This window comes from Trematomus bernacchii, unplaced genomic scaffold, assembly GCF_902827165.1.
Source record: "Trematomus bernacchii unplaced genomic scaffold, fTreBer1.1, whole genome shotgun sequence".
Classification (NCBI taxonomy): Eukaryota; Metazoa; Chordata; class Actinopteri; order Perciformes; family Nototheniidae; genus Trematomus; species Trematomus bernacchii.
Window position 1 is genome coordinate 1048723 of NW_022987521.1, and position 20758 is coordinate 1069480.

The 20758-nt window shown below is 41.5% G+C and overlaps 1 pseudogene; it reads right to left on the reverse strand.

Annotated features, from left to right (window-relative positions):
- Positions 1-2027: 2027 nt before the first annotated feature.
- LOC117472560 overlaps positions 2028-20758 on the reverse strand; it is a 31144-nt pseudogene continuing 12413 nt past the window's right edge.

The window sequence follows — 20758 nt, forward strand, 5'->3', positions numbered from 1 at the left end:
ATACACCTGAACATCAGCAGGAGAGGACTCTTTAAAGTAGAGACACTACATACTGATATACACCTGAACATCAGCAGGAGAGGACTCTTTAAAGTAGAGACACTACATACTGATATACACCTGAACATCAGCAGGAGAGGACTCTTTAAAGTAGAGATACTACATACTGATATACACCTGAACATCAGCAGGAAAGGACTCTTTAAAGTAGAGATACTACATACTGATATACACCTGAACATCAGCAGGAGAGGACTCTTTAAAGTAGAGATACTACATATTGATATACACCTGAACATCAGCAGGAGAGGACTCTTTAAAGTAGAGATACTACATACTGATATACACCTGAACATCAGCAGGATAGGACTCTTTAAAGTAGAGACACTACATACTGATATACACCTGAACATTAGCAGGAGAGGACTCTTTAAAGTAGAGACACTACATACTGATATACACCTGAACATCAGCAGGAGAGGACTCTTTAAAGTAGAGACACTACATACTGATATACACCTGAACATCAGCAGGAGAGGACTCTTTAAAGTAGAGATACTACATACTGATATACACCTGAACATCAGCAGGAGAGGACTCTTTAAAGTAGAGACACTACATACTGATATACACCTGAACATCAGCAGGAGAGGACTCTTTAAAGTAGAGACACTACATACTGATATACACCTGAACATCAGCAGGAGAGGACTCTTTATTCTATCTTTTCCTCTTCTCCTCCAGGTGCTCTGGCCATCCTGATCCCAGAGCTGGACCTCGTCATCTCATTGGTCGGTTTGGTCAGCAGCAGTTTTCTGGCGCTGATATTCCCGCCCATCCTGCATCACTTTCCACACGGAGGGTCTTTCGCCTCTTGTCACCATCAAAAACGCCGCCATTAGCCTCATCGGGCTCATCGGCTTCATCACGGGAACTTACATCGCCATCGAGAAGATCATAGAGCGAAACGGACTCAAAAGCACCGAGGCGTTTTCCTCCTTCATGGTGCAGTGATGACCCGAAAAAAGACATTTAGAAAACATATTAGGGCACATTTTTTATTTGATTTGATCCTTCCACTTGCTGCTGTTGGATATGGCGGACACTGCTTTTTTAGCATTAATCTATCGTGTTTTTAAGAAGCTGTGAGAATTTATATTTCATCATTTCATTGCTGTAACAAACTGCCACATTTCATTTAAAGTCCTGGAAAGTCGTGCAAACTTACAATAACGTAATAATAATGATAAATTCATTCCTTCAGGTAGCTTCGAGAGATTTTAGGTAGAGGTATTTAAGAGGTAGTCTATCATTTTGAATATATTAATGTTTAATCAAACTACCTCACACATTTGTTTATTTAAATCTGGACTATCAAAACGTTTTCCACATTAGTTGTTGACATTTAGTTTTCTGTAGATCTTTTAACCACCACATCATTTAGAAGAAAATCAACATGTTTTGTTGCACTTTGATTTATGTCTTATTCAGTAACGGCGCGCTTCTTTGACATTAGACACATCAGGAAAACTCTAAATCAAGTATCTGTATTTTTAGGGAATAATGGGGTTGAGTATCATTAAATTAAATAAGTACTAATTGGAAAAAATAAGAGCTTTTGGGGAATTATTCAGAAGCGAGGTGTTGCAATAGTCCTTGAAAGAATGGAAGTTAATAACATTCATAATTTGGACAAAAGTTAAATTTAAGAACATTTTGAGAAAAAAGTAACTTTTTCTTCATTTCTTTAAAAAGTAATAATTTGGACAAAAAGTTAGAACTTGAAGAAAAATCCAGATTTTTTTATTTTTAATGTTCGACCCTAATCCTCATCCGTAGATATTAAAAAAACCTTTTAAATTATTTATCTTTTGTACAATACATTAAAGTTACATTACAGCATTGTTTGTGTTTCTAGTCTCTATAATGCTATTAGATTAGCAAACATGCAGCCTGTCTCCTTTGAACAATTAACACAATGAATCTTCTTTATTTAAAAAAATTAATTAAGAAAATGCTAAAGCCTCTCTCATTCTGTTGTTTTTTATTTTTCTCTTTGTACATATAACCATTACAAACAATTGTGTCATTGGCATTAGCATACATTTAGCTTTCCATTTCTAAAAGGACAAACCCTTGTTATGCATTGTAGAAACGCAATAAAAACATTTTTGATCTGAAAGTTACATGAAATCAAATATCCTCTAAGATTATGAAATACACAGAAAACAACTCCAAGATTTATGGATAATTCATGAGGAAAGCACTCGGATAGAAACATTAGAAATATTTGTAAAAGAACATTCTGAGTAATTCTTATAGTTTCATTTTTATATTCCACAAAGTATCTGCTTTGACTGTAGTCAGAGAAACTATGTTTACGTCGTCTTCTTTGTTTCTCGTGAGGTCTCCCTTTCTGCTGGTCGCTTGTTAGCAGACCCTTCACGCGATAGCAGAGTGTTATACAAATATCACTCGTCACCGGCTTGAGCTTCAATATCAGGATTCATGTATTTATCATCCTTGCACGAATGGAAGTAGTCATCAAACACAGAGCTGCGTGGGACAAATAGTTCCCAGAATAGAGTCCTTGATATGCTTATATACAAGAGAGGGAGTTACAGTCAACAAGATGGAGGAATACCGGTTCAAAGCAGTATTCTGACATTAGTTCAGATTAGCTAAGGCCTGCGTAAGCAATACACATGACAGTCATATGCCTATCTCTCTAGGGGCTGTGTCATCATGCCAATCTGAGGAACATAGCTATCATAACTTCAACACAGTGTCTCATGAGCGTCATCCATGTAGTCAGACATCCGGCTACGTACACAGCTGCGTAGGGCCTCTGTTATCATGTGCTACTCTGATACAGAAGGAACATTCAGTATTTTCCCAACACAGAGCGAACAGGTACAGGAGGCGTAGAGCGAGGGATCATTGTCCACTAGTTCATCGATCGCAGATGGCGTCGTGCTTAAGGACGGATAAAAAACAACTAAATGGGTCGCGAAATATACTTTTACGGCCGTTAATATACCTGTATACAAGTAGAGTCTATGTGTGGGAAACCCTGCAGTCTGAAAGCATCCATTTTTACTTTAAACATGATCTTTAATAATTGTGTAGTTTAGTTTAACTTCACGAGGTCGACCGGTTGGACTCTGGTTCTGGACCAGCTTGCAGGCCTGGCTCCAGGAGTTCTTGGAGAGAAGGACCGCTTCCTGCCGCAGGACTCAGAGTTCCTGAACATGGAGAAACAGCTTCAGTTATTATGCTCCAAATATCTGGATCAAAGTCACAGAAAGAATGTGTCTGCAGCTCAGAGAGTCCTGCTGGGAACACAGAGATGTTGAGGACCCCAAAGTGTGATGATAGAAATGTACAGTATGGGTCCCCAGCACATAGAAGCTGCCGGATGCTAACCTGCATATGTTGGGAGAGCTTTACAGATCAGGAGAGTAACTAAGTACATTTACTCAAGTACTGTACTTAAGTACCATGTTGATGTACTTGTACTTTACTTGAGTATTGCCATTTGATGCTACCATGTACTTCTACTCCTCTACAGTTCAGAGGTAAATGATGTACTTTTCCTCCACTCCATGTATTTAATCCCTTTAGTTACTTCACAGATGTGGATGAATGATGTGAAATATAATCAAGTGTTAAATCAGACTTTAGTTCCACCTGGAGTAAATCCACAAGCTACCCTGCAGTATACAAAGTCATTCAAACTAGCTGCACCTTTACCAGCTTTGAGAACACTTTAATGATCAATCATTATAAAACATATCATATATATTATTCTGAAATGGACCAATCTGCACAATGACTACTTTTACTGTCGCTACTTTAACTATATTTTGATGATAATACTTTTCTACTTTCACTTGAGGAACATTTTGAATGCAGGACTTTTTTTCTCCAGAAAAACCATAACCAATAACTAAATGTATTCCGTGGTGAAACCTCAATAAATAAACTTCACACAGTACGACCTCTCACCTCTCTGTGTGTCTTCACTTCCTGTCACCTGAGAGGAGAAGGAGAGAGAGAGAGAATCATGATGATAATACAACATGAAGAGAAACATCCAGAATGATGAAGAGAGAAAAACAAGAGTGTTGTTTTCCTCTGAGGTCATGCTCCATGAAAGAGTTTCATATCTTGATGAATGGAGGATATTCAGTACTCACAGGTCTTCTGGATCTTGGCTCTGAACGTCTCTCCTATGATCCTGTAGGGATGAACACAATCCAACCGTTTTAGATCCAGTTTAAAATAAGTGTTTGTTCTTTGAGTTAGTCAGCTTCAGAGTCCTGACTGATCTCATGCTTTACATCCCATCATATCTTCTCTGCAAACACTACGACTGACTGCTCTCAGCTGCATTACAGGAAGTAACCAGTCATTAGTCTAGAAACTAAAAACATCCCATAACAAACAGACTACCTTTTCCACTCTTCAGTAAAATCCCATCTGTCTGTGAGAGAGTTGATTACTAAATGTCAAGTCAAAGTCAACTTTATTGTCAATCTTCCAGTTTGTGTGTACAGATGGAGAGATCGAAATACCGTTTCCCACAATCCCGAGTATAAAAACAAATGTACATAAAAATATGTGTGTAAATATTTATATATATTTACACAGAATCAAAGACACATTTTGACATGTGCACACATTAAGACCTAAATAAAACAATACAACAATCAATATATACAAAATAAAATGACAGCTATAATGGCTATAAATAAATAATAATATATATAAATGTGGCTTTGCATTTTCAGCTGGCCTTCTATAGTTGATGGAAGAATGAAAGAGCCTGCAGTCAGAGGGTAACATCACTGATCTGTTGTGATTCCCCAGTGAGAGAAACACCTCCCTGTGTTTCATACAATACTGCTGAACCAGCAGAGACCCCTTACTGACCTGAGGGTCTCCAGTCTGCAGTCTGGACTCTTCAGAAGATCTCTCAGCAGCTCCACTCCTGAATCCTGCAGATCGTTGCCTCTCAGGTCCAGAACTCTCAGATGGATGTTGGACTTCAGAGCTGAGGCCAGAGCAGAACAGCTGATCTCTGACAAGCTGCAGTTCCTCAGACTGAATAAAGAAAACATGATGAGGATACAAATCAGTTTATAATTCAATCAGATGTTCAGGTCTGAAATGTGCAGCTCATCATTACTGCGTCCTAATCAATGATCTTTCCCTGAATAACAGTGACCGTCATTCTGTTATTGAGGATCATCATTATATCAGCCTTCTGTTTATTATCTGTGAAAACACATATAATGCGGCTTTCACACCAGCGCTTTTCCCTTTCTAGCTCCTAGCTAGAGCTTTTCTGGTTCAGCTCCGGTTTCCCTTTTCAGCTCCCGCTCTGTTCACACCGCCCAGAGCTGCCGCTGCTGCGTCATGACGTCACCGTTTACATCGCTGATTTTCTCCCCAACGAAGCTCACAACAACAACAACGGGGGGGGGACTGCGTTGGGTCGATGATCGTGTTGCTTTTAATCATACGAAGCCAGATTAAATTAAATAACGACTTCTCCAACCTTATACTTTTTTACACGAGTGCCGTGGTTCATTGTTTATTAATGTGTTTCAGCGGCATTTACCGACCGCTGCAGTGCTGGCTGCTCTTCCACGGGAGTTTATTCTCCCGTTAGCTCCGGGTTAGCTCACACGGCTCTAAAGTATTCACTGTCTGACTGTCACACAAGCAGCTGATACATATCCCCAGTTCCCCTTAAGTGAATGTGTGTCAGTCTGAATTGACGCTGTTTGGCATCACAACGCTGTTATGAAAGTTTCTCTGGTATAACATGGGTGATGTTAGCATAGCAACCGAAGCTAAACTGACTACTTGCTAAGCCGTAATCTCCAGGCACATTTTACCAGCGTATTTTTCATTATGATTCTACTTGTGATAGTCGGACATGACAACCTGTGCAGCCCATGTATTGATTCCATCCGATAGCTGCTATAATAACAACCAAAACGTCTGCCTGCTCTCCACAATGATCAATAACAGCGAACGGATGGTCAAAGTAAGGTACAAATAAACAGAATCACACGAAGCCTGGTTAGTGTTGCCTGACTTTATAAAGTGTGTTTTTTTTTATAAGTGTGTGGTTGCCTTCTAGTCACTTTGCTCAGCGCTACTGCTTGTAGGCAGGCATGACGAGACTCTTCAGTCGACCCATGTTCAGGGGAGGTGGGTTTAGTTTCCTGCACGCCTCGACGTAAGAGACGTAAGCGACGCCGCGTCATAGCTCCGAAGCTCTTGCCTCAAGACCGACAATTTTTTGGAGCTGGAAGTGAACCGCATTCCGGAGCTATGAGGCTGCGCCGCTGCGGTGTGAACAGGAAAAAACGGTACTTTTCAGGCTCCAGCTCCGAGCCGGAGCTGAAAAAGCGCCGGTGTGAAAGGGGCATAAATGATTGGGAACTAGGGCTGCACGATTAATCGAATCGAAATCGCGATATCAGCTTGTGCGATTACATAACCGCAATAGGCTGCGATTTAATTAAATAAAGAAATGTGCGTGGTGTAGAGCCGATGAATGGGAGTCGGAGGCGGTGAGTATGTAAGTCGCTTTGGATAAAAGCGTCTAACAAGTGACATGTAATATGACTTTTTCACCAGATCGTGAAGCCCTATTGGGAACATAAACATTTCTATGTCAGAAAGTAAACTTTATGTACAACTAATATTAGTTCAGAGGACCTTCTTTATTCAGACCATTCACTAAAGAAAACATACATTTACTTTAACAACTAACAGTGGAAGAATAATAGTTTATTTAGGAAACAATCAACTGTTATGACTGAAGACTACATTAAGAGAAATACAAATGTGAACAAAACAACATTTACAAACGTATGGATGTTATATATATGTACAAGAATAAGTTGAATAACAAATTAAACATGTGAGATCTCCAGCCGTAACAGAGAGTCAGTGAACTGACCTGAGAGTCTCCAGTCTGCAGTCTGGACTCTCCAGAAGATCTCTCAGCAGCTCCACTCCTGAATCCTTCAGATCGTTTCTACTCAGGTCCAGATCTCTCAGATGGATGTTGGACTTCAGAGCTAAGATCAGAGCAGAACAGCTGATCTCTGACAACCTGCAGCTCCACAGTCTGAATAAAGAAAACATGATGAGGATAAAAATCATTTTATAATCCAATCAGATGTTCAGGTCTGAAATGTGCAGCTCATCATTACTGCATCCTAATCAATGACCTTTCCCTGAATAACAGTGACCGTCATTCTGTTATTGAGGATCATCATGGGAACTAGGGCTGCACGATTAATCGAATCACAATCGCGATATCAGCTTGTGCGATTACATAACCGCAACAGGCTGCGATTTAATGAAATAAAGAAATGTGCGTGGTGTAGAGCCGATGAATGGGAGTCGGAGGCGGTGTGTTTAATATGGAACTCCACACTTTATTTTCCATTTAACTACACACACAAGAACGTGCTAGCTGCATGCTACTGTGAAGCTGGAATGCTAACAACAGGAAACCGGAACACCAAGTGTAGCAGATCCCTCCGAAAGATGGTCGTACACTTGACTGATGATTTCTCATTGATTGAAAACTCCAAAAATCAACGTAAGAGCTACACAAAGACACAAAACAACAACTACAGTTAAGCTCCATCCATATTAGCATCACTTTAGCATACCATTAAACAAGTGAACCGCAAAGTTATAAAACAGTATAAACGAATCAGGACACATGTTTATATTAGTTAACACTAACCTTGTGCCTCTTGCTAATACTTGAATGTAAACTTTTTCTTTTGATATCGCCGTATTTAAATGTAGATATCTCCGTTAATGGCTGTACTTTATCTCCGTTCATCTCCGTCAAGTGTTTTTCTTTGGGAACAGTAGCTTCCTGTTAATAGCAATAACAATGAAAGTAACAAAAACAATGCAATATACTTTTCAGGCTCATTGATGGCCAAGAAAACATACATTTACTTTAACATCTAACAGTGGAAGAATAATAGTTTCTTTAGGAAACAATCAACTGTTATGACTGCAGACTACATTTAGAGAAATACAAATGTGAACAAAACAACATTTACAAACGTATGGATGTTATATATATGTACAAGAATAAGTTGAACTAGAGAATGCAATTCCTGAAGAAATTGCTAGTGGGAATGCTTTATGCTGAACATCTGACGCTAAACTGCTATGCTGAAATGTAATGTGTAAGAAGAAAGTGAAGAATTTAGATTGAAACGATACATGAACACTGGGGGCTTGAATGTGTGATGAGAGAAGAAAAGAAAGTAGGCTTGGAAAAGCAGCAGAATATTTGAACTGCAAACTTTTGAAAAAACTTGATGGTGAATGATCTGTCGCCATAGATAGAGATAGATAGATCGTACTTTATTGATCCCAAATTGGGAAATTGTTTTTGTTACAGCAGCATAAAAGGCATTTTACAATAAAACAAAATATACAAGAATAGAAATAAAATAAAATAAAATATAAAATAAAATATAAAATATACATGTCAAAATACAAAATAGAAAATATACATACAGATATTATATATATATACAAATATATATATATTCAAAATATATGGAATTATGGAGTATTAAATATGAAACAGATTATGTGTGAGTAAAATGTACAAGGTGGTTTTATTTCTAGAGAAACTATGGAGCAGAGAGTTCTCTTCCAGCCAGAGGTGATTTGTTGTACAGAGTTATTGCAGTGGGCAGGAATGTTTTCCAGTATCTGTCCTTGAGACAGGGGAGCTGCAGCAGTCTGTTGGAGAAGGAGCTCCGTTGACTGTCCAGCTGCAGGTGGAGAGGATGGGTGGGGTTATCCATGATGGACAACAGCCTGTTCAGTGTCCTCCTCTCCACCACAGCTTCAAAGGGTTCCAGCTTGATGCCGATGACTGACCCAGCTTTCCTGATCAGTTTATTGATCCTGCAGGTGTCACCGGCTCTGATGCTGCCCCCCCAGCAGACCGCAGCAAAGAAGAGTGCACTAGCCACAACAGACTGATAGAAGATCTCCAGCATCTTACTGCATACGTTGAAGGATCTCAGCTTCCTCAGAAAATAGAGTCTGCTCATCCCCTTCTTGTACACAGCGTCAGTGTTGATCCTCCAGTTCAGCCCATTGTCTAAGTGCACTCCCAGGTACTTGTAGACCTCCACAACTGCCACATCCTCTCCCAGAATGCACAGGGGCAGAGGAGGAGATGTCCTCTTCCTCCTGAAATCAATGACCATCTCTCTGGTCTTGGCCACATTCAAAAGCAGATGATTTCTTCCAGTCCACTCAACAAAATCACCCACCAGCGCTCTGTACTCCTCCTCCCGTCCATCCCTTATACACCCTACCACTGCAGAGTCATCCGAAAACTTCTGCAGGTGGCATGACTCTGAGTTGTATAGAAAGTCAGAGGTGTATAAGGTGAACAGGAAAGGAGACAGCACAGTCCCCTGTGGGGCTCCAATACTACCAACCACCACATCAGACAGCACACTGCCCAGCCGGACGTACTGTGGTCTGTCCGTGAGGTAGTTGGTAATCCAGGAGATGGTGGACGAGTTTACCCTCATAGCCTGCAGCTTGTCACTCAGTAGCCGAGGCTGGATCGTGTTGAATGCACTGGAGAAATCAAAAAAGGTGATTCTCACAGTGCAACCCGATCCATTCAGGTATGAGTGAGCACGCTGCAGCAGGTAAATAATGGCATCGTCCACCCCCAGGTGAGGCTGGTAGGCAAATTGCAGAGGGTCAAGGAATGATCTCACCTGCGGTCTGAGATGGGCCAAGACCAGTCTCTCAAGCACCTTCATCACATGAGATGTGAGTGCTACAGGGCGATAGTCATTGAGCCCAGAAGGAGTTGTCTTTTTAGGGACCGGAACAACGCATGATGTCTTCCACAGCACCGGGATGGTCTCCAAGTGCAGGCTCAGGTTGAATATATACTGGAGAACAGGAGCCAGCTGGCGTGCACAGGTCCTCAGGACCCTGGGGCTGATACCATCAGGGCCAGCAGCCTTGCCTTGGTGGAGTTTTTCCATCTGACTCTGGACCTGTCCTGTGCTCACAGTGAAGCGGGGGGGGGGGGCTTGATGGCAGGGGGGATAGAGGGGGGGGGGGCTGAGGCAAGATGAGCAGAGGGGGGGGGGGGGGGGGTCAGCGGCAATGTGAGCAGAGGGGGGGTGCAGAAGCCAGGCTGGGTGGTGGAGGAGAGGTGTGAAGTGTAGGTGGTGAGCAGAGGGGGGATGTTGACGCCAGGCTGAGAGGAGGAGGTGAGGTGAGAAGAGGAAGTGGAGGAGACAGCAGCGGGCGGAGAGCTAAACCTATTGAAGAAGGTGTTCAGCTCGTTGGCCCTCTCCAGGGTGCCCACAGTCAGTCTGTCTCTCCCTTTGAAGCCAGTGATAGCCTTCATCCCAGCCCAGACATCCCTGCTATTGTTCTGCTGGAGCTTAGTCTCCAGCTTCTTCCTGTACGAATCTCTGCCCCTCCTCAAATTGTCTCTCAGTAGATGCTGGATACTCTTCAGCATTGATTTGTCCCCAGACTTATAAGCTTCCTTTTTCTTATTTAAAAGAGTTTTCAGGTCACTAGTAATCCAGGGTTTATTATTGGGGAAACAGTTGACAGTTTTAGCCGGTAATATTGTTTGTTCACAGAAGTTGATGTATTCTGTGATGCAGTCAGTCATATTATTGATGTCCTCTCCATGTGGCACACAAAGCACGTCCCAGTCAGTGGTCTCGAAGCAGTCCTGTAGAGCCTCATTAGCCCCTGGAGTCCATTTCCTCACAGTCCTGGTGGATACAGGCTGCCTCTGCACCAGTGGGACATATTTAGGAGCCAAAAAGACGAGGTTGTGGTCAGATCTGCCCAGGGGGGGGAGGGCAGTGGCACAATATGCATTCTTGGTATTAGCATATAGAAGATCCAGAGTATTATTTCCCCTGGTGGGGCATTTCACATACTGAGTGAATGTAGGCAGAGATTTGTCCAGTTTTGCACGGTTAAAATCCCCAGTTATTGTTATGAATGCATTTGGGTGAAGAGTTTGGAGTTTGGCCACAGAGGAGTGAATGACGTCACCAGCCACCTCCGCGTCCGCGTTCGGTGGAATATAGACAGCAACTACGATGACAGAATAAAGTTCTCTAGGTAGATAAAATGGACGTAATCCCACAGCTAGCAGTTCAATGTCCGGGCTACAGAAACGCTCCTTCACAGTAACATGTCCAGGATTACACCATCGTTCGTTCACATACAGTGCAATCCCTCCTCCTTTCTTTTTACCGCTCAGAATAACGTCCCTGTCCGCCCGAACACTCGTGAAGCCGGGGAGAGCCAACGGCATTTGATGACATCCCATAATACGCTTAGATGTGTGGATGGCTGCATCGTTACCAAACCTGTGAAGTTTTGGGCTGTTTGGAGCATTTTCACTGAAGTTATGAGAAAACCGTGTTTCATAGCGAGCCTTGTGTTACCATGGCAACGGCATTTGAAGAAACCCCATAATTGACGTAGAGCTGTTGAGGGCTGTACCGGTGATATACAAGCGAAGTTTGGAGGACGATCGGACCGTGTCCATTGGACTTACAGCGACATCGTGCTTCATGGCGAGTGGTCTGTCTTCATGGCAACGGCATTTGATGACACCCCATAATACGGTTAGATGCGTTGATGGCTGCATCGTTACCAAACCTGTGAAGTTTTGGGCCGTTTGAAGCATTTTCACTGAAGTTATAAGAAAACCGTGTTTCATGGCGAGCATTGTGTTGCCATGGCAACGGCATTTGAAGAAATCTCAAAACTATCTCGTAGATGTCTTCACGGCTGGACTGTTAGCACACATGTGAATTTTGAGCACTTTTTGAACATTTTCACAGGAGTTAAAGGGACATCGTGTTTCATGGCGAGTGGTCTGTCGCCATGGCAACGGCATTTGATGACACCCCACACTATGCTTAGATGCGTTGATGGCTGCATCGTTACCAAACCTGTGAAGTTTTGGGCCGTTTGGAACATTGTGTGTGAGAGAGAGAGAGAGAGAGAGAGAGAGAGAGAGTGTGTGTATGAAATGAACAGTTAGAACTGACTGCTGTCAGTTGGAGTGATGACATCATCGTGTTCCATTACACAGGTGTTTATAGTTGAGCTAACGAGCTCTGTAGAGATCAAAGGTTTGCATTGTTCTGAATGAGAGATGAACCTCTTACATGTGAATGAACAGTTAGAACTGACTGCTGTCAGTTGGAGTGATGACATCATCGTGTTCCATTACACAGGTGTTTATAGTTGAGCTAACGAGCTCTGTAGAGATCAAAGGTTTGCATTGTTCTGAATGAGAGATAAACCTCTTACATGTGAACGTTTTGTGGAAGAACGATAACAGATATCTGTGAAATTTCAAAATGTGAAGCATGTCAAGGAAGTTGAGTATCTGAAGTGTAATTTTTGTGTACTTTCGAGTTAATAATGTGGCCTTTTTGGCAGTTTAACTAAAGGTGTGCGGCTGCTGCTGTGAGGAAATATCTGCCTGAAATTACAATGGGCTTTAATGGAGACATGTTGAACGTTTTTGTCACTTCATGCCCTCAAGAGGCATTTTGTTTAATTATTTTTTGCTTAATTATTTGTCATTTTTCAAGCTACGAGATGTTTTCCTACGTTTGTCATGAAAAATTATGTCTCAAGAATGTAGGGTTTGGGAATTATGGCAGTTTTATAAAAAAAATATGAAGGCACATTTCAAGAATTCCCACACTCTAGCTGTGACATCACGCACTCTAGTTAATGTTAAAATCTGAAGAAAACCTCTGAACAATGTTTAATATCTCTAAAAGTAAGAATCAGATTTAAAAGTTGTGTTACACGAATAATGTCTGAAAGATGTGTAACATTTTAAAGTTGGAATGAGGTTTCTGAGTATGAATGAACAGTTAGCAGTTGAAGTCGCATGAAGGTTTGTTGAAGTCTGAAGAATGTCTCCATTGACTTCCATGTTAAAAATTTGATGAATTATGGGATGTATCTCTGGAATTATGAAAGTTATGAATGATACAAGTAATAGCCTGCGATTCCCGACCGAGCTGAACGTTTTGATGTTTGAACGGAGTTTCTGCGATGTTGAATGTGGGAGGAGAAGAGGGCCAAAATAAGTGTGCGGAATAATAATAAGAATTTTGTCCGTAGCATAACATATAGTTGGAATGCTGTGTCAGCATTCCCACTAAATAACTAATGAAACATGTGAGATCTCCAGCAGTAACAGAGAGTCAGTGAACTGACCTGAGAGTCTCCAGTCTGCAGTCTGGACTCTCCAGAAGATCTCTCAGCAGCTCCACTCCTGAATCCTGCACAGCATTCTCACTCAGGTCCAGATCTCTCAGATGGATGTTGGACTTCAGAGCTGAGATCAGAGCAGAACAGCTAATCTTTGACAAACTGCAGCGCATCAGTCTGAATAAAAAAAACATGATGTAACTTTAGAAAACAATGTTCCTGTTTGAAATAACTCCAGGTTTAATAATCTGTTCAGAGTTAAACAGGGTTTTAATGTCAGAGATGATGCAGAAACAATCCATTGATAATCTGGAACTTTAACTTTGATCAGATGTTTAACAACTCCTTCATCTCCCTCACAGCTCATCAGTACTGACAGCATCTCCACTGACTCATGGAGCACAGAGTGAGTCTGTGGAAGCTCAAACACTCTCCCTCACACATTCACCTTCTCTTTGTTAATCTGATCAATATGCAGTCATTAGCAAACATGGAAGAAATAACAATTAAAATGTATTTGTTCAAATTCAGAAAATCATAAACACAAACAGATCTATATGAAGTGCAGTCAGTGAACTGACCTGAGAGCCTCCAGTCTGCAGTTTGGACTCTTTAGTCCAGAACTCAGCAGCTCTACTCCTGAATCCTTCAGAGGGTTGATACTCAGGTCCAGATCTCTCAGATGGGAGGGGTCAGACTTCAGAGCTGAGGTCAAGACTTCACAGTGAGTCTCTGAGAGTCTACAGTCAGTAAGTCTATAATAACACATATATTACAACATGGGTTAAAAACTAGAGGAAACATTATATTAACTTGAATCATTTGATGAATACATATTTGACATATGTTCTGATTGAGATTTGCTGTTAGTCCATTTTATATTACATATCATAATATATTATAATAGAGTTTAATGTGTTGTCAGTGTGATCTGATCACATGTCTGTGCTCCTGCTGTCAGTGACTGTTACCAAAAGAAACATAAAATAAATAAATCACTTTACAATATTAGAGATGTACATATTTAAATGTTAATTAATATTTGGATGTGAATAATGTATAATATCAGCATTAAGACATAACTCTGTTATTGGTGGGAAATGATATAGATCTTATTTTATTTGCTTTGTGTTTATATCTGTTCTGTCATTTATATGGATGTTTCATCATCTCTATATATTTCACAGCCAAATACTTTTGGATGTGTGGTTCTTGTGTTTCAATTGCTGTTAAATTGCTTTATTTCCTTCAGGGCTTTGATTATTATATGACAGATTAAAAATAATAAACATTAATGAAAACATGTTTCATTTACATTTGTCCTCGAAAAGCATGAGCAAAATGTAAACCTAGTTTTTATTACAGTGTATTTTTTTTAACATAAATTACATTTTTATCACAAAAAACGATGGACACTTCCATCGTTAAATTTGATCTAGCAAAGAGTATTTTCAAAAACTAATCATATATTTCATTTATATTGTTGGGGAATGAGTTAAAGACAATATATATAAGGAATTGTGCATGTTGAATTTAGTTCTGTATCTTTTTAAACCCTGAAATATGTCCCGGGTCAATTTGACCCGAACATTACCAAAGGGTGCGAAATGTGAACATAACACAAGGGTTAAACTCCAACACATTGTGATAAAAACGTGTTTAATGATAAAGAAACTACTAGAAAGTAATAACAGCTTTCTCTGATAACTGTAAGTCCTGCTGTGTGGTGTGATCACATGCTGAGAAACCTCTAAAGTCCTTCATGTGTTTGACATGTCGCCTCCATCACTCAATATGAAGAGAGGAACGGAACAATTTAACTATTATTATAAATAAATAGAAGAACAGTGTTGGTTTTATTTTGCTCTCAGTATTTTAACAGCAGAAATATTTGTGTTTATTTGAATAATTAAACTTCTGATCCACATTAGTTTATAAAGTTAATCACATCTGGACTTACACAGCCTTCCTGCAGTTCCTCACAGCTGGAATTAGTCTCTGTTTCCCCTCCCGTGATGTGTTGTACTGATTCAGGTCCAACTCATCCAGAACCTCCTCTGACATCTGCAGCATGTAGGCCAGAGCAGAGCAGTGGATCACAGAGAGATGATCTGATCTTTTCTCTGACTTCAGGAACTCTGTGATCTCCTGATGTACTGAGTGGTCCTTCATCTCTGTCAGACAGTGGAAGATGTTGATGCTCCTGTCAGGAGAGATGTCATCACTGCTCATCTCCTTCAGGTTGTTGATGGCTCTCTGGATGATTTCTGGACGGTAGTCTGTGCGACCCAGCAGGCCTCCTAACAGTCTCTGGTTGGACTCCAGAGAGAGGCCGTGGAGAAAGCGGACAAACAGGTCCAGATGGCCATTTTCACTTCTTAGGGATTTCTTCATGGCTTTCTCCAGGAAGACATCCAGGGATGGGTAATCCTGATCTCCCTGCAGGAAGTCCTCCAGTACCTTTGTGTCTCTGTTGGTGTAACAGTGCAACATGTAGGCTGCAGCCAGAAACTCCTGAATGCTCAGATGAACAAAGCAGTAGACTGTTTTCTGGAAGATCACACTCTCTCTTTTGAAGATCTCTGTACAAACTCCTGAGTGCACCAAGGCCTCGGTGACATCAAGACCACAGCGCTGCAGGTCTTCTTGGTAGAACATGATGTCTCCTTTCTCCAGATGTTCAAACACCAGCCTCCCCAGCTTCAGAAGAACCTCCCTGTCAGCCTTCGTCAGCTGCTGTGGACTTGTCTCATGTCCTTCTTCATACTTCTGCTTCTTCCTCTTTGTCTGGACCAGCAGGAAGTGTGAGTACATGTCAGTGAGGGTCTTGGGCAGCTCTCTTCTCTGGTCTGTAGTCAACATGTGGTCCAGAACTGCAGCAGTGATCCAGCAGAAGACTGGGATCAGACACATGATGTGGATGCTCCTGGAGCTCTTGATGTGAGAGATGATTCTGCTGGACAGGTCTTCATCACTCGATCTCCTCCTGAAGTACTCCTCCTTCTGGGCGTCAGTGAAGCCTCGTACTTCTGTTACCCTGTCCACACACTCAGGAGGGATCTGATTGGCTGCTGCAGGTCTGGAAGTTATCCAGACGAGAGCTGAGGAAAGCAGCTTCCCCCTGACGAGGTTTGTCAACAGCACGTTGACTGAGGACTGCTGAGAGACATCAGACACAACCTCATTGTTTCTGAAGTCCAGAGAAAGTCTGCTTTCATCCAGGCCGTCAAAGATGAGCAGCACTTTGCAGACAGTCAGCTGCTCTGCTGTGACCTTCTGTAAGGTTGGATGGAAAACATGGAGCAGCCTGAGAAGACTGTACTGCTCACCTTTGATCAGGTTCAGCTCCCTGAAGGAGAGCGGGATCACCAGACTGACATCTTGGTTTTCCAAACCCTCGGCCCAGTCCAGAGTGAACTTCTGCACTGAGAAGGTTTTTCCAACTCCAGCGACTCCGTTGGTCAGGACCGCTCTGATGTGAGGCTGTTGGTCAGGTAAGGCTTTAAAGATGTCCTGGCACTTGATTGGAGTGTCATGGAGGGGCTTCTTCTTGGAAGCTGTCTCCAGCTGCCTCACCTCATGTTGGGTATTAACCTCTTCACTCTGGCCTTGTGTGATGTAGAGCTCAGTGAAGATCCTGTTGAGGAGGGTTTCACTTTTATAATTTCCTTCAGTCACACGTTCACATCTCGTCCTCAGACTGAGCCTATGTTCAACTAAAACCTCCTGCAGACCACGTTCTGCTGAAAGAGAAGGAAACAGGAGAGAATCAGGAAATGCTTTTGAGAATCTAACAATAAAACTAATAAAAATAGACAGAGTTTAAATGTTTTGCAAACAGCTTAACCTATTACGCACGGCCCGCCCGGTACCGTCATTTGTAGGAAACAACGTCTAAGGAATCTTAATATTGAATAAAACTATGAATGTTTTATATCCATGTAACGGGAAGAAACTCAGCTAACTGATCTTTTACATTTTTTTTTTCCAAAAAAAACCCCACAATGCTAGCACTCAGCCTCTGAATTAGCCACGATTGAAAAAATGTAACCTAAAACGTGTAGTGATCACTAATTAACGGGGTTACATAATTCAATCCAGGAACTACAGGTTGGGGGTATTGTTTCCGCATGGACATATATGTTGACGGTACCTCCGGGGTACTGTGTGTGTGTCCCTTTCGCTTTCTCTTCTCGGGCTGCGACCCGACAGCATGTGCATTTCTGCTGCTCATTAAAGTACAGATTTGCACCTTCGATGCACCGCCTCCGACTCCCTTCTCTCGGCACTACAAACGGCACTTAAAGTCACTCATAACTCCCTTATTACTTATCCTAGATGCACAGCCAACCACTCGTTTTTGGTGTCCTGGAGACACTGAATCTAGTGGTGCCCTCCTCAACACTCAGTGATAAACATTTGTGACGCTATAAACGAAAGCGTACATCATAACATGTGGAGCTAAGCAGCTAGAAACGCTAACATGGCTTACCTTGGTCAAAACTGGTCTTCAATGGCATTAAAACGATAAAAAAAACGATGCTGCAGTTAATCCATAGGTTCATGCTATGTATCTGTGCCTTCTTTGAAATTATTTCTGATAATCCATAAGCAATAAAACTGCTTTTTAGTTTCCAAATTCCAGAAGGAGAGATTCTTCCAATCTGCTTTCGATTTCCAGACGCGCAGCCCCCACCTTTTCTCTTTACAATGAGTGTGTATGTGGGCCTCCCCTTTCGATTCTATTGGCTCTAACGGTCAGAAAGGTGTGTCAACGATCAAAATCGAGCAAGGGGAGCCAGAGATATAGAAAAAAAAACATTTTCACCCAAATCACCTCAGAGGTGAGGTGGTTTTGGCTAAACCTCTCTAAAAAGGTCAAATGTCACTTGTTTTGCATCAATCTTGATACAGGGTACTTATTATATGTTGTACTTTGGATTCCTAAAGCTTTTAGTCTACTAACCCATCATCCAAGGGTAGTTTTCACAATCAGTAAAAAATAATATTTGGACGGACACTATAATTTACAGTTTTTTACTATGTAAAATCTGAATTTTCTTTAAAATAAAAAACATTTATATTGATTCTGACACTTCTACATCCAACTCGCAGATGTAACCTTGCTTTGATAAAAGAAATTATTCATATAACCCTTTTAGAAGTTAAGTTGTAGTCATTTGTTTTGGGCATGTCATTTTCGAGCCTGAAACATGAAAAACAGGCTAGGTGCTTAACAGGTTAATGTCTATGCTCTACAACAGTATACCTAATCAAGACCAAATGAACCAGGAAGAGGAATAAAACGCTGCATGAGTTCGGCCTCTTACCTCGTACAGAGCTGGTCTGACTGGCTGTCTGCAGTCCAGCTCTGGTTCTGGATCTTTTCCCACACTGGGGACAGGAGGAGTCTCCTGATGGAGGTCGCTGCTCCCAGTATGAGGTGATGCACTGTCTGCAGAACCAGTGTCCACAGCTGGTAGAGACTGGATCCTTCAGGACGTCCTGACACAGAGCACAGCCGGACAGCTGCTCCTCCACAGGAACACCACTCTTCCTCTTCCCTCTGTGGAGATGACCACATCCTTTATAGCACTTTAGGGGAGCACCAAAGGTACAACAAGGGGGCACATTCTAAAAAAGGTCTATACAATATCCCTTTGTGATCCGGTAGATAGCTTACAATTCACATTTTCATAAAACCAAAGAGCATCCTGTTAGGAGGAGCACAAGTTCACTGCATCTACTAAGACACACAGCTGTATTAACCTGGTGCTTTATAAACCCAACTTACATAGAATCTGCTGTGAATTCATAGCAATAAACATATGGAAAGGATGCCTAAATAACAACAGAATGATACTGGAGGCGTGTGGTGCAGTGGGTTGTGCATTGGTTTTCGGATCAGGGGGTCACAGGTTCAAACCCCACTGTAGTCAGCATGTACCCACTGTACTCAGCATGTCGTTGTGTCCCTGAGACACTTCACCCCATATTGCTCCTGTGGGGATTGCCCACAGTATTGAGTATGTAAGTCACTTTGGATAAAAGTGTCTAACAAGTGACATGTAATGTAACATTGATTTGTAAAAATAAACCTTGAGTTAAAGCTTTGTCAGGTCTGTCGCCAACACAATAGCATAAACATTTAAAAAATGTTGTTTTCTGAATGAGATCGGTTTGATTAAAGCTAGGCTAACATTGTAGCTGCTCCATCAACACAATAACTTCATGAAGTCATAAGTACAGCAGTGACAGGGGCGGATCTACCGGGGTGGCATGGGGTGGCAACTGCCACCCTAAAAAAATAGCCTTGCCACCCCAGTTGGCAGCTTTGTTTTGAAATAAAAGTTGTGGCTCATCGGACATTTATGAGAGAAAATCCCTGATGTCCGAGTGCAATTGAATGCAGCACAAGACGCGATTCTTGTAACCCCTCTCCCGGCCCTGGCGCGAGCGTGGAAATAGGATTGACGGCGATTTCATTTGAACAGGACGGCGCAAAACAAGAAGCATTCGAACAGTCTATGATTCGGACCCAAGTAGACGGAAGGAATGAGGTATTTGCGGTCTACAATGACAGAGAAGAGACTGTCAAGTTTGGCTGTACCCAGCATTGAATCAAAACGCACTAAAGCTTTGGATCTTAATCAGTTTGTGAGGCGTTTTGCTGAACAAGATGGTAATCGCCACATTCAGCTGTAATAGGCATGCCAACTTGATGCTCTGCACACGGATGACTCGATGAGCATAAACAACTGTTAAGATGATGACCTTACGTGTGTATATATTTTTCTTTGTGGGGGTCTGCCCCCAAAAAACAGTTTTAAGTCCTGCTAAAGTCAAATAAGACGGTGTGTAAGACTACACTGCCCAGCCAAAAAAAAGTAACCACTTTGATTTAACTAGGCCAGTAGGTAAGGACTTTCCACTGGATAATAACTGCAGCGATGTATATGTTTTAGCTGAATACACTTTTTTTTAATCCTAACTGATGCAGTTAGTCACTTCTTTAATGTTTGTTCTTTCTGATGTAAAGTCCAGGTTGTAACTGTTTGCAATAAAGTTGTGGGCGCTGAACTGTTCTTTTGATTCTTTTGAATTTTGATCTATGATAGTAACTTGTCTTTCAAATTTGAAGGAGGGTGAGCAAGCATCTTGAGGAACATTCATCATTAACTCCTCCAAAATAAATGGTTTATTCAATAATAAATGAATATGTGAATCATAACAGTGTTTGACAGCTGATAGGAATAATATGATTGTTAATATTATCATATGCATTCAGACAAACATCGATGAGACAGTTAATTAATGTACCTATTGCAGCAGTCTGCATAGATTTGGTTCCCCTGCTGGTCTAAGAGTGAAACAAACTCATTCAGTTATTGTTCAGTTAAAATTCCTAAAATGATGTCTGCCACCTTAT